This window comes from Haemaphysalis longicornis, unplaced genomic scaffold (genome assembly GCF_048455015.1).
Source record: "Haemaphysalis longicornis isolate Haplotype H1 unplaced genomic scaffold, Haemaphysalis longicornis Haplotype H1 scaffold_7, whole genome shotgun sequence".
In the NCBI taxonomy this organism is placed as follows: domain Eukaryota; kingdom Metazoa; phylum Arthropoda; class Arachnida; order Ixodida; family Ixodidae; genus Haemaphysalis; species Haemaphysalis longicornis.
In genome coordinates, this window is record NW_027526422.1 from 6,645,712 (window position 1) to 6,659,440 (window position 13,729).

General features: G+C 46.8%; 1 protein-coding gene and 1 non-coding gene across 6 annotated transcripts in view; one reads left to right on the plus strand and one right to left on the minus strand.

Annotated features, from left to right (window-relative positions):
• The window catches only part of LOC144144382 (uncharacterized), a 525,773-nt gene that overhangs the window by 479,265 nt on the left and 32,779 nt on the right, over window positions 1-13,729 (plus strand). The window lies entirely within an intron of this gene.
• Trnat-ggu (transfer RNA threonine (anticodon GGU)) lies at window positions 4,471-4,543 on the minus strand. The gene has a single exon. It is a non-coding gene; the product is annotated as a tRNA-Thr (tRNA).

Consider the following 13,729-nt stretch of genomic DNA (forward strand, 5'->3'; position numbering starts at 1 on the left):
AAACCTTCAGTTGCAGTGCGATTTTTACTGCGAAGCTGTATGCCGCTCCTTCCCAGTGGTTCAAGCATATCCTGCTTCCGCCGACAAAAAACGCTCTGCCGCAAAGCCAACCTTCTCGCGAATTTTCTGTAGCTTTCATTCTAATGGAGATAGCTTCAAAAAATATTAACGCTCTTGGCCGCTAAGACGACTCTACCATTACGCCTAAATTCATTTTCTTGTCATAATTACTTAATTCACTTTGGAGTTGCAGACAAATCATAATTCCGGTCTGCTGTCAATAAATAGCCTTCCACTGGACGAGTATGATTACAGAAAAGGGCTGCAACTTATGTTTTATGGCAACTATCCCGGAACAAATTATATGACACTGTACTACTCAAGCGATTACATAACTTTGGACGTTTTGCCTGGGAAGGAAGCATGGATTTACCTGCCGTATCCATCTTGCAGTATCGGCCGCAGTTTTTATACAAACAACATGAAACAGCCACTATTAAGCCGTTTCAGAAGGATAACAAAGCCACCGTGAAACGGGCAGCCCCATGTTTGTCCGCTAGGATGAAATTTGAGAAGTATGCTAAATCGCAAATTACAAACTACCGTGTTTTGCTTCACATACTCATCTAGACTTCCTGTTTTGAGTCGTGCTGTCGGCTTCGCTGTCTAACAACGCTCCCACCATAGATTGAGGCTTTTTAGGGATATCTACATTAGATTGAGTGCTGCAAAATGTTCGCGTTAAAGTTGGCTCTTCCGCAAAGCGTGTCGGGGACGCCGGCACTATTGATCCATTGGATGGCAGCGGTGTAAAGCTCCGTGGTTAAAAGCGACCACAATCCGGGAAAACTACATTGCCCCTTGAACCGCAGCACTTTTTGTTTGTTTGTTTGTTTGTTTGTTTGTTTGTTTGTTTGTTTGTTTGTTTGTTTGTTAGCTTCCGCTGTTAGTTTAGAATATGACGTAGTTAACTGTATACGCTGATATGAACTTACCGCTTGGCAGTTAACCTAGTTACCGGAAACCGCTTGGCGTACCTGCGTAGTGTGGCTCAGGAGGTGCATATGACGCGCTGTTTATGTACTATTATCGCTCCTTCCACGTCGGACTCGGTGGCAAGAAACAGCGCGATGCTGCCGCACTTCGTTTCTCTCCCTCGTGGAGCTTCTGCGAAGGCGGGTTCATCAGGCGCACTGTTCATTGATGTTACAGCGCGTCCCTGAGCTCAATAGTTTTAATTTAGCCGACATCACTTCACCGTATGGCAGCTCCTTGTCAAGCAGTGTGACTCACCGCACTGAAGCAATCTAACTCAGCAGTCTGGGTTGCACACGCGTAGTAACTAACACGATCGCGCTAGTTTCGTCTGCCGGGCCAGTGAAATGCAGCCAGTATCTCGTGCATGCTTATACTGGTGAAGGTGCAGCTTACTTGCTCGTTGACTGTATTTTGGATGGCGGCGCAGCCATTCTAAAATTTTAAAAATATCCGTGCACACTGAGATTTTTCAGTCTTTCTCCACAACGTCAAGTGTAACCATCGCAGTAGCTTAAAGGGACCCTGCAACACTTTCTTCAACAGTTTTTTTTTTTTTTTTGAAATCCCAAATAATTGCAGAACGTAGCCATCCAACACATGCAGTACTTAGACTATGGAGTCGCAAAGTACCTCAGCCAAACATTTCTGCTCTATGCCCGTCTGATAACTTGTAATCTCGCTCAGAAGATTTTTCTTTTCTTCCCGGTCTTGGCGTTCTTCGACGACTCGAATTCCGTCACTAAAACCATGTAGCGGCTGTTGGCCGGCTTTCCTTCAATTGCAGCAATGAACGCTTTCCGATAGCAACGTTAAAAAAAAGCCACAAAAACAAAGCAGGAATGGAAGGCGTATCTGGTGCGACGAGCAAATCACCCAGTGCCGCTCTGTGCTGGCGATAACTATAGCTTTTGCAGTGGTTCCAGACGCGAAGGAAAGAGTGAAAGTACTTATCAAAAGTGTTGCAGGGTCCCTTTAAAGGTTCAGGGGTTGCGCTACCGAACATGACGAGATCGCTGGTTCGATTTTCTACCAAGGCAGCTGTGTTTTTCTCCTCAAAGATAAAGACAGAAACACCAGTAGTTCCGAATTTCGGTGGTGCTTAGAGATCCCCGCGTCGTCTAAATTAATCCATATCACTCTGCCATGGCCGGTTCAGCTTCGGTGCGTAACACCTTATTTTTAACTATGATACTTGTGTTGCTCGAAGATATAATATCCCAGCCGTTGTTATAACACTGACTGATTAGACAAATAAGCAAATCAGTGTTTTGAATACAGAAAAGTAACACCAAGGAAAAATTAAAAATGCATTTTGTTTTTAAGACACGAAGCTAATAATACAGCGAAACACGGATTAAAAACTCTTGGAAACACCCAACTTGCCCACCCAAGCGCAATTTATGCTTTACTCTATCCGAGTGTTATAATCATTTTTCACACCTCACTCGCGGCATTATCTGTTGCTTCCATTCTTGTTTCTTTTTCGAAAAGAACGCAGCTGTCTGTTTCCCACAGGAAACAAGCGTGAAGTTCATTGTCGGCCCCGAGGAAGAGCGGCCGAGTTCCTGTTTGGGGCTTCTTTTTTTTTCCCTCCGTGCGCTTATTTGCCATTATCCGATCTAGCCCTCCAGTCCATGTTAAGGGCCGATACGAATAAACATATACGTGCAACCTATGGCGAAATCAGGGCTCTGGGCCCTGTTTTGTCGTCATTTTGAGCCCATCCATCACAACCTGTCGAGACCGTGTGGAGAAGAGAACGAGGCAGCCGTTCCCCGCAAAGCAACCCAATGCAAAGGAGAGAGGGAAAAAACGAAGAGTGTGGTGTGCAGCGCAAAATGTTGGAAACCACGCACGGGAACGATAAGCGAACACACAAACAATCCTCTTCCCTTTACTTTCCGGTCTTTGCACCGGTTGACTGGTGCGTTTGACGTTGAGAAGGCGATTGCAGCCGAGTTTGGTGCAGCACGACTGTATACGCATACAATCCACGGAGATGAGCATAGACTCGCCCGTCAACACCAAGCGATGTCGGTTGAGTGACTGAGGCTTCGATCAGCCGCTTTTCTAGCGTGCAGGCTTCAACGTTAGCTGCTCGTGATGTCAGGAGGGTCATGTTTGAGCCCACGACGTTTGTGTCCTACTCGAATATCGAATATATATATATATATATATATATATATATATATATATATATATATATATATATATATATATATATATATATATATATATATATATATATATAGGAAACGAGGGGCTCGTTGAAAATAAGACAGAAATAAGAATTGGCAGTCAAGAAGACCTCGGAAAGCAAAGGGAAGGAGGTAGTAGCTCAAGATAAAGTATTTGGAAAATAAGAAAGTGGAGAAAAAATGCCCGCCAGGTGGGATCCGAACCCACGACCTCCAGAATACCAGACTGGTATTCTGGAGGTCGTGGGTTCGGATCCCACCTCGCGGGCATTTTTTCTCCACTTTCTTATTTTCCAAATACTTTATCTTGAGCTACTACATCCGGTATTCTGGAGGTCGTGTGTTCGGATCCCACCTCGCGGGCATTTTTTCTCCACTTTCTTATTTTCCAAATTCTTTATCTTGAGCTACTACATCCGGTATTCTGGAGGTCGTGGGTTCGGATCCCACCTGGCGGGCATTTTTTCTCCACTTTCTTATTTTCCAAATTCTTGATCTTGAGCTACTACATCCTCCCCTTTGCTTTCCGAGGTCTTCTTGACTGCCAATTCTTATTTCTGTCTTATATATATATATATATATATATATATATATATATATATATATATATATATATATATATATATATATATATATATATATATATATATATATATAAATATATATATATATATATATATATATATATATATATATATTCTTGCGTCCTGTCAAACAGGGACAGAGGAAGTTGTCTTCGCGAAGACGCAGGGGCAGAGTATTGATTAGGCGAGGTGCCTAATTTGTCAGGGGACACATACAGAGAACACCGGCTGGTGGCTAGCAATATGGCGACCAAGAACCGAGCAACCGAGCCGCTAGCTAACGCGCTTCTTCGACGTCCTCTGCTGTGCCGCATCGCACGGCACGTGCCCACGCGGGAGATTAGCATGTCCGTCCGAATTGATAATGCTCTTATCCCACAGATTGACACGTGACAATATATATATATATATATATATATATATATATATATATATATATATATATATATATATATATATATATATATATATATATATATATATATATATATATAGCGAATGAGAAATGGGAAATGAGGGGCCCGGTGAAAATAAGACAGAAAATAAGGTTTGGCAGTCAAGAAAACCTCGGAAAGCAAAGGGGAGGTTGTGGTGGGTCATAGAAATAGATGAAGAATTTGTTGAGTCAGAAAGAAAGTGGTGAAAAAATGCCCGCCGGGTGGGATCCGAACCCACGACCTCCAGAATACCGGTCTGGTGCGATAACCACTACGCTACCGGCGGGGCTATTTCCCCACCACTTTCTCGGGTATTTATGTTAAGGTGTTTTTTTTTTGTTGTTTCCTGCACTTGGGGGAGTTTTCCCATATATATATGGGAAACTCTAAGATTATCTACCTCACATCTAGTCCTGCACTTGTTTTGGGACATAAACAGCAGTTTTGTTTCTTTTTTCCCCATCACGCCATTTCTTACTCCTATCTTCGTAAAAAAGAAGTGCTAAAAAATTCGCACAGCTTCACTGACTAACGTCGCGAACGGTGATGTGAGTAACGAAGCTTCCTGGCTTTCTTTAATCACACGGCTCAGCTTTTTAAACAACTCAAAACCAACGAATACATTTCCATTCGCGCGCCACCTCTTGCTGGCGCTCCCGACCGACGACTTCTTCCAGACAGCGCGCGACTTTACGCATTTCCCGAACATCCGAGAAACGACCGCTAAGCGCACTAGTCTATATACACGTGCTTCTCCGAACCATCTGTTCGTCGCGCGCTCTCCAATTGGCTAGCTCCTCTCCTGCTCCCCTTGAACCGCCAATATGCGGTCTGCGCGTGCCCCACCCGCGCCTTACTCCGTCCACCCCAAGGGGGTTGTATAACCTCCTTGGTCCACCCGCTCTCGGCGACCGCTTCCCCCGCTCCCTACTATGCTGCACGTGTGCCTGTAGTGCTTGCTTCCTCCTTGGCTAGGCTATGCCCTCTCCTCATCGCTGCGCCCGCGTTATCACGCCTCGTCTCATGAAAGCTTCGACTATGACACTGAATAAGCTACGCTTAAGAGTAACGACACTGACGCACGGCAGCCATTTTGGTGCGCGACGCCAGGGTGGCCAGCTTTATGCGCCCTATTGCGGCTGACATTGACGGGCGGAATCGGTCCGGGCGCCGTTTGGAAACCATGACAGCTGTGTTTACTTTTCGAAGATTTAGAGACAGCGTGCCAGTGCGATAGGGTCGGGCTTTGTTACGCTAGAGTAGCCTATTTCTTTGCTCTATGTTACGCTAGAACCATTATAGTGGTTATAGGTTACGCTAGGCCACTGTCATTCTTTCCCAGCGGGAAGCGATGCAGGCGTTTTCCACCTTCCCGCAGGTTGAAACATAGCAGTACAGAGCAGCACGCCATCGCTACTCTGTCTGGGGGCTTAAAAACTCTCTCAACGTGTCATACAGCCACACTGCGCTCCGAAAATCACAACTTATGGAAGAGCGCGCGCGCGGCAACACAGAGGCACAAAAATGTCAGCGGCCATAGGCCTTCCAGGGTCAACAAATGTCGCGTGACGCGACTCGACCAATGGCCGCTGTCGGCGGCATACAACAGTGACAGAAATGAGTGCCGATACGCTGAAACCTGGTCTAGTTGTTCTAGCCTCGACCAGGAACAGCTTCGCTGGTAATGGAAGACCTGGGAGTGCTCCCACACTCCTTCCTTCGCCCCCATTCCCTCCCCCGGCCGTGAACAGGCAGCAAAATATGGTAACCGGAGACGAGGGAGAGGGCAGAGCGTGACTTCAAGGTGTGCGGGAGCACCCGGCCGGCCACAATTAATTTAAAGAGCAAGAGGAACGCATGACAAGAGAGCCGGCGAACACATCGCTTATTTGGAGGTCAGCAGGTGTAACTTCATTTAGATGCCTTAAAATTGGCGAGGAGTCTGTGTTAGTGTAGCGGTACGCACCGATTGGGCAGGCATGAGAGGTGCGGTGGTAACGTGACCTGACGAGAGAAGTCAGCCAAGGGCAAACAGAGTTCAGTCAGAAGTTATCTGGGGCGCAGTGAGCACCACGCAGCAAAAACAACGGCGCTCAGAAGTTCTGGCGCCTGGCTAGCACCCCGTTCTTTTTCAGCGAAGAGGTGACAACATGTATTTCGCATATATCTCGCGGTGTTCCGTATTCCATACCTAGTTGTAATTGATTGATTGATTGATTGATTGATTGATTGATTGATTGTAGGGTTTAACGCGCCGACGCAACGCAGACGATGAGGCGCGCCGTAGTGGAGAGCTCCGGATTACTTTTGACCACCTGGGGATCTTTATCGTGCGCCGAAATCTCGTACACACGGGCGTTTTTGCTTTTCGCCTCCATCAGAAAAGCGGCCGCCGCGGCCGGGAATCGAACCCGCGACATCGTGCTCAGAAGCGCAACGCCTTAGCCACTGAGCCACCGCGGCGGGTCATACCTAGTTGTGTTCCATCTCTTGTTCCAGAGAACTCGGCGATCACGGTTCCAAAAATTACTTTGGGACTGTCAGCTCACAAGCAGCTGCGTTTAGCAACACTGCCGGCACTGTGTCTGCGCGACATGGCCCGCGACTTGTTGTCACGGAAATGCGGCTTGTGCGCTTTCTTTTTGGCGGTTACCTACGGAGGATGCGCTTTTTACTTGTTGCGCCTACTGCAGCGTCTCTCTCTCTCTCTCTCTCTCTCTCTCTCTCTCTCTCTCTCTCTCTCTCTCTCTCTCTCTCTCTCTCTCTCTCTCTCTCTCTCTCTCTCTCTCTCTCTCTCTCTCTTTTTGGGGCAGCAACCCTTGAGCAGCCAGAAGCAGCGGGTGTTGCAAGTTTGCCAGCTGGTGCGTCCGGTTCCTTCTCCTTCCCACATGCCCCCGAGTGGTCATCAACCCGCCGCAGGACACTTTAGTTTCTTTCTTGGGATCGAATATCGCTAGCAACGGGGTGTTTGCTCAAAGTATCGCACAGTCGTTTCCACTCGTTCGCGTGGTTTTCTGACCATTCAAAAACGTGCCGTGCTTGATCAAGCTTCTGCAGCGTTATTTTAACACGAAAGTGTTTTATTCCCGGATGCACGAAGATTTCGCTGACGTCATATCCGTCACGGAAGTGACGCCAATACAACGAAGCAAGTGGCCTGTAAAGGGTGCACCCCTGCACACAAAGTCTTCTTGCGGAGAAGCAACCTTTAGTGCCAAAGTCTACGTTATACTTAGGGCTGTTCGTTTCCCGGTTTTATATTTTAACACGAAAGTGCTTTATGCCGGGATACACCAAGATTTCACTGACGTCATATTCGTCACGGAAATGACGAAAGTACCACCTTTGCCCAAGCGACACGCCAGCAGGACGTCGCTCACCAAGAACACCCTCAAGACAGCCGCCGACCCGCAAATCATGCTCAGCTGCAGATTTCGCTGCACATTTCACTTTCGTGTTTTACTGATTCCTATGAAAGAGAAATCAGCCACAGTTTTCACAGTGAGCGACGGTACGAACTTGGAAAAATATTTTACGACGCCCAGCATTCGTTGGACTGTCAGTTTGTTGGTGGGTGGCGGCATTTCTATCATACCCTTTATTGGGGAAGGGCTAGGCCTGATGCCTTCAGCACCGATAACGCCGCCCAGGAATTCGATCTTTTCGACGCCGATTCTGCACTTTCCTCGATTGAAAGTTAAACCCGCCAGTTCTACAGCCTGTAGTGCTAGGCTCAGGCGCTCGTCGTGCTCTCTCCTTGATGTAACCCAGATTAGTATGTCGTCAACATACACTTTTACACCAGGGACTGCTTCAAAAATTTCTTTCAGCATATGCTGAAAGACCTCTGGCGCCGACGAAATGTCAAATGGCAACCTCAAAAAACGGCAGCGTCCAAACGGCGTTGAGAATGTACAAAAGTTTGATGGAACCCAGAGTTCGCATCCAATCGTGTAAAGACTACGGCACCTGTGAGTTCTGCTTCCATATCTTCATGCCTTAGCATTTCGTAGTGTTCCCGCTTTAGATTTTCGCTAATCTTTGAGGGATCGATACAAACACGAAGCTTACCGTCCTTCTTTCGTACAAGAACAAGTGGGCTCACCAAATCTGTAGGTTTCATGACTTTGACGGCTATTGCGGCTCGCTCCATGCGCTGCAGTTCTTTTTTGAGAGGTTCCTGCAGGGCCAGGGGCTCCCGTCGAGTTGTTTGGACGACTGGTTTTGCTCCCTCGTGAAGCACCATCCTGTAGCGGCGCTGAACGCAGCCTTTGCCAGAAAACAAGGGGGGCAAAGTCTTTAACCCCTTTCTCTGAGCTGTTTTCAGATACACTGTGAACTCGTCGGGACAGAAGTCATGCCTGTTAAGAATGCTTGTGTTCCAGGTATCGTTGACGTCCGTTGCGCATAATGAAGAAGTCCAATATGGTTGTGCGACTGTCAATTTCCACTTCTGCCTTGATAACACCCAAGTGTTTAATCCAACCCCCACCGTACCAACGCGAGACCGCACTGCTCGGTTTCAGCGTTGGCTTCGGGTGCATTTTTTATGAGGTCCGAAAGGCAGGAAGTTAATTCAGATCCCGTGTCCACTATGAGTTGCACTGACGCATTGTTCATGCGTGCTTCTACAGTCCAGTCTCGTTCACTGTTGAGCTTGTTAACTGAAATCTCGAGGACGTCAAAGTCGTTTTCCGACTCTTCGGGTTCGTCGGCATTAGGACTCGCTCTACAAAAAACAGCGAAATGGTTCTTTGTTTGCACTGTCTGGATGCCTTTTCCAACGCAGGGAAATAAGGCGGCTCGCGTGTTCAGCCGCATTTCCGACACTTGTAGTCTCTGCGCCTTTCAGTACGTGCCACAGGACTTCGTTTGCGCACCGGGTCAACCTGCGTTATATCTTGATCCCGAGCTTCTTGGTGCGCTGCGGTTCTTATTTATTTATTTATTTGCATACCTACTTCGCCCGTTGGGCATTATAGTAGCGGGGACAAATAATCGATATAAAATACAACATTGCACACTCTTTGAAAGGTTGAAGAAAGAAAAAAAAAAGCAATTGTAAGAAAACATACAAGGTTTGCGTTAGTAAGCCACACACTGCAGACCGTGAGTACAATACTAATCACACATGTGGTACATTCTGAGGGAGCACATGAGACAGCACTAAAAACAAGTATCGGCCAGGTAACAAGATACATTCATTTACACAGCACGCTGGCTAACATTGCAAAGCATAAATATCAAAGAAAGTTTCAAATGGCGAGTACATTTTTATCCATAAATATATTCTTGAAGGACAGTGGGCAACGTCACATCAGAAGCAACTTCGATTAGTTCAGGAGGCAGCAGGTTCCATTCGCGTATTGTACGGGGAAAAAAGGAGTTTTGGTATGTGGTTGTGCGCGCGCACATTTCTTTTATCTTGAGTAAGTGGTCGCGGCGCCCGGATATGTATGTTGGTGATTGTAGATAAGTCTCTTTGTTTAGTGGTGTGCGATTGAAGACGGCATCTCGAAGGAAAGAGAGGCGGGAAACAACACGGCGCAGTGAAAGATCTTCCAAACATATGTGCCGTTTTATTTCTGTGACACTGCTTTGGAATGAGTAAATGCCGGTTATGAATCGGGCTGCGCGTTTCTGTATCCTTTCTAAGCTATTGACAAGAATTTGTGTGTGCGGGTCCCACACAACGGACGCGTATTCCAGAATCGGGCGAACGTTGCTTAGGTAAAGTGTTCTCTTGACATCTATTGGCGCGTGCTTAAAGTTCCGTTTAATGAAATTTAGTACTCGTCCTGCTTTTAAAGTGATGCTTTCCACGACCGACCATGCGAACCTAAATCGCTGCTTTTTTTGAGCGACATCACCTTCTATCTGAAAGAGCCAAGTCGAGGGAAGCAATGGTGTGTGGAACTAGCCCGTGCTCGGTGAATAGCAACAGCGCACCGAACCCTCATGCGTGACCACGTCTTTATTGTTCCTCCAATATCGCAGCGGAGCGGGGTACTAGCACCTCTCAAACCAAGCCTGGAAAGTTCCTTTGCTGCGCCGCATCCTGCTTGTTCTTTTGTTTTCAAGTCGGAAGAACCGTTATAGCCCTGGTCAGATACAACGGCAACTGCGTGCAGTTACGCCAGCGATTTCTTCTCTTTTTCCACCCCTCGAGCGTTTTCGACGCAAAAGACAGGCGCACCGCGTCCCGGTCTCGGTCATGGCGCTGTGGTCGATCGATCTTCGTCTTTCGTCGCCTCTTCCAGCAACAACACAGCATGCTGACGCAGCTGTTGTTCTCGCCTGCGCGCGAGCTATATGCGCGCGTTAGATCCACTCTTTTTCCCACTCACTTTCGCCACATTCGCCATGTTGCCTGTGGTGTTCTCTCTCTCTCTCTCTCTCTCTCTCTCTCTCTCTCTCTCTCTCTCTCTCTCTCTCTCTCTCTCTCTCTCTCTCTCTCTCTCTCTCTCTCTCTCTCTCTCTCTCTCTCTCTCTCTCTCTCTCTCTCTCTCTCTCTCTCAACTTAGTGTCACCAAATGCTTCAGAGCCATGGTCTATTTTACAGAGAAGCTGTCAGCCTCTCGTTTCTCGGGGTTTTTCGTGGGTCTCCGGGTGCTTGAAGTAGGCGGATACGAAGAGAATGACTTTCACACTTCCCCTCACACACGCACACACGCACGCACGCACACACACACACACACACACACACACACACACACACACACACACACACACACACACACACACACACACACACACACAACACACACACACACACACACACCGAGAGAGAGAGAGAGAGCAGATACGCGGCCAATTTTTTTGTGGGCGGAAGTGAAAGCGTTGTGTGTGTATGCACTAAGACGCACATTTATTTGCGACCTTAACGCACTTCTCGCTAGTAAAGTTTTCTCCTGGAGGTCTGACAGCCGGGAGTGTCTTCGGGTATCTGGAGCGTGCTCTCACCGGGAGGCTGCGCCCTGAGACCGGAAGGAGGAAACGGCGGTGTCTCCAGCCTTTGGTCTTGGTCATAAGAGCACCGCCAGCAGAAACTGGCGAGGGACTCGTTTTAAGATTACCGTAATACTAACTAAGTACCGCCTAAGCTGCGACCTGCGTGGAATTAAATGTTTCAAACCATAAATACCCCCCATAGTGGCGAGGAAGGCAGCCGGACAGGTAGCCTAACTGCAACGTGAGGCATCAGACGCGCAAAGACATTATATACAAATTCGTTCACTCCCCGGACGCGTTTTTCTCCATTTTCTTCCCTAACATTAAAAAAAAATGTCTTCATTCAGAAAACATCTAAGCTATTTCCCCTCTGCTGAGCTAAGGCCCAGCCGAGATAGATAAGGGGGAGCAATAGACGCAGATATGCTCCCACTATATGCGGGAACCAAACTTGCAGCCATGTACTGACGTATCCGATGCTTTACCAATATTATCCTTCATTCCCTGGTGTGTTTACGTGCGTGTGATTGCATCCTACTTTGAAGGACTGTAACCAGCAGCTCCCCGACTGGGACGGGACGGGACCTCCTTTCTGGCCCGCGGTCAGGACTCGATCATAAGAACACATAAACCATCCTGCTCTACCTGTGTACGGCGCCAAGTTCAAATAATCTGTCAAGCAGCATGCATGCCCTCGGGTACTCTCTCTTGCACAGACAGACAGACCGTCACATTTTCCGTATCCCGCTCTTACCTAGCTTCAAATTATTAAATCAAAGTTTATTAGTTTCATGATAGTGCACAAATACATTGAAGTAGTACAGAAAGAGGTCCCGAAGTGAAGCACTGCCGAGGGGACCTCTTATTAGTGAATGTAGGACAAGTTATTAAAATTAACGGTTTAGCCTTATTACAAGCGTACAATTTACAAACAAATGTTCCAAACCGGCAGACATACATCGAAACAATATTAGCTTACACACTTTTACAAACCATTGTTTAATTCATTGTTCAGGTTATCAGCAGACAAAAGAAGAAAGAACAAATAAAGAACATGATGAAATGAAGCAAAAAAGAAAAGAAAAGGAAGAAAAGAGTAGAAAGAAAAAGAAACGTTTGACGCAATAATCAATAATTTATAGCACAGAAATACCAACGAGAAAAACACATGACTATACAAATTACAAATTCTCAATTACTTCATCAACAAGATGACCACAATAACAAAAACGAGCGCAAAAACATTTTAAGCAGAATAAATACAATAGCATTTCCTTAACACAACATCAGTTAGAAATCGGGGAAGGTAACTACGGCAAACAGAAAATAATTGGAAAGAGATGCCAGGCAGTTTTTAGCAGTTATTTAAAGTTTGAGGAGGACAACGGTTGTTTCGCCCGTAGGTGCGAGCAGGCAGCACGGGAGAGTAGGAACAACATTGCTCTTGCTTCCGGCCGCTCCAACAACCGGAATTTCTAAATAAAATTCCCGGAACTGAGCGTGAATCAGACAAAGCATGATGCCGATATGAGGAAATACGCAAGCGCGTATTTCTAGAACTATACTTGAGTGCCCTCCTTATCTCGCGCTCTGCACCGTCGAGTCAAATAACAATATGGCCGAAAGAACAGGTGCTGTCTACTTCGTCTTCCTGCTTAAAGTAGACTTCACCTCCTTCACCCCCTGACTATCCCCGCTACCGTTGTGCTCTGGCCGAGCTACGTTTGAAATACTTCTATTTAATCAGTCTTTTTGTTACTCTACTTCACACGCTCGCGAAATCATGTTTCTTGACTGCCAACCCATAATTTCGTGTACCTCTCGCCGTCTCCCATTTTCGTTCGCTGCGAACGGATGTTGTTCCGAACAAAGATTTTTGCGGCTTCGCGGCTTTCTCTTCATTTTCGAAAAAAAAACTGAAGCACTTCTCCGGTTCGTCCTTCCGCTATGCACGCATTTACAGGCTGCATATAAAACTAACGTTTCTTCCTTTGTGCCCATGACAGAAGGAATTAAGGGAAAATAAAACTTCACTTTGAGGAGCGCTCATTGTATCGTCTTGTAAGAACTCGGTTGTCAATAAATGGCAGATTTTTCGGTTACCATGCGCGTTCTCTGAACGCCTCTGCTCTTGCGCGCCCAATGATTGGGTCGAAATTACTGTTTCCGCTATTATTGCTCGCGGCTGTGGTTTCCGTTCCAGACGCAACATTAAATGTTCAACAAACGGCCTGTCTTCGCCGTCTGATCTTCCCCGCGCGCCGTTTTCCTGGCCTCGTTTCGTCGTTGTTTCGCTGTTCCTCACTTCCGTGCCAGCCGGCGCACCCCCAATTATTCTGAAAATCACGAGCCATTAACGAGTGTCCCCCACCATAGCGCAATTCGTTATTTTCTCCTCTGTATCGTGTAACCCGAAAGACCGCAATCAAGGTTGCTTCGTTTCTTTTGATTCCACGTGACCCGAAGTTTCACCTCGCTTTGAGACCTCGAACTTTCCTCGCTATTTTTTCTACCAATCCCC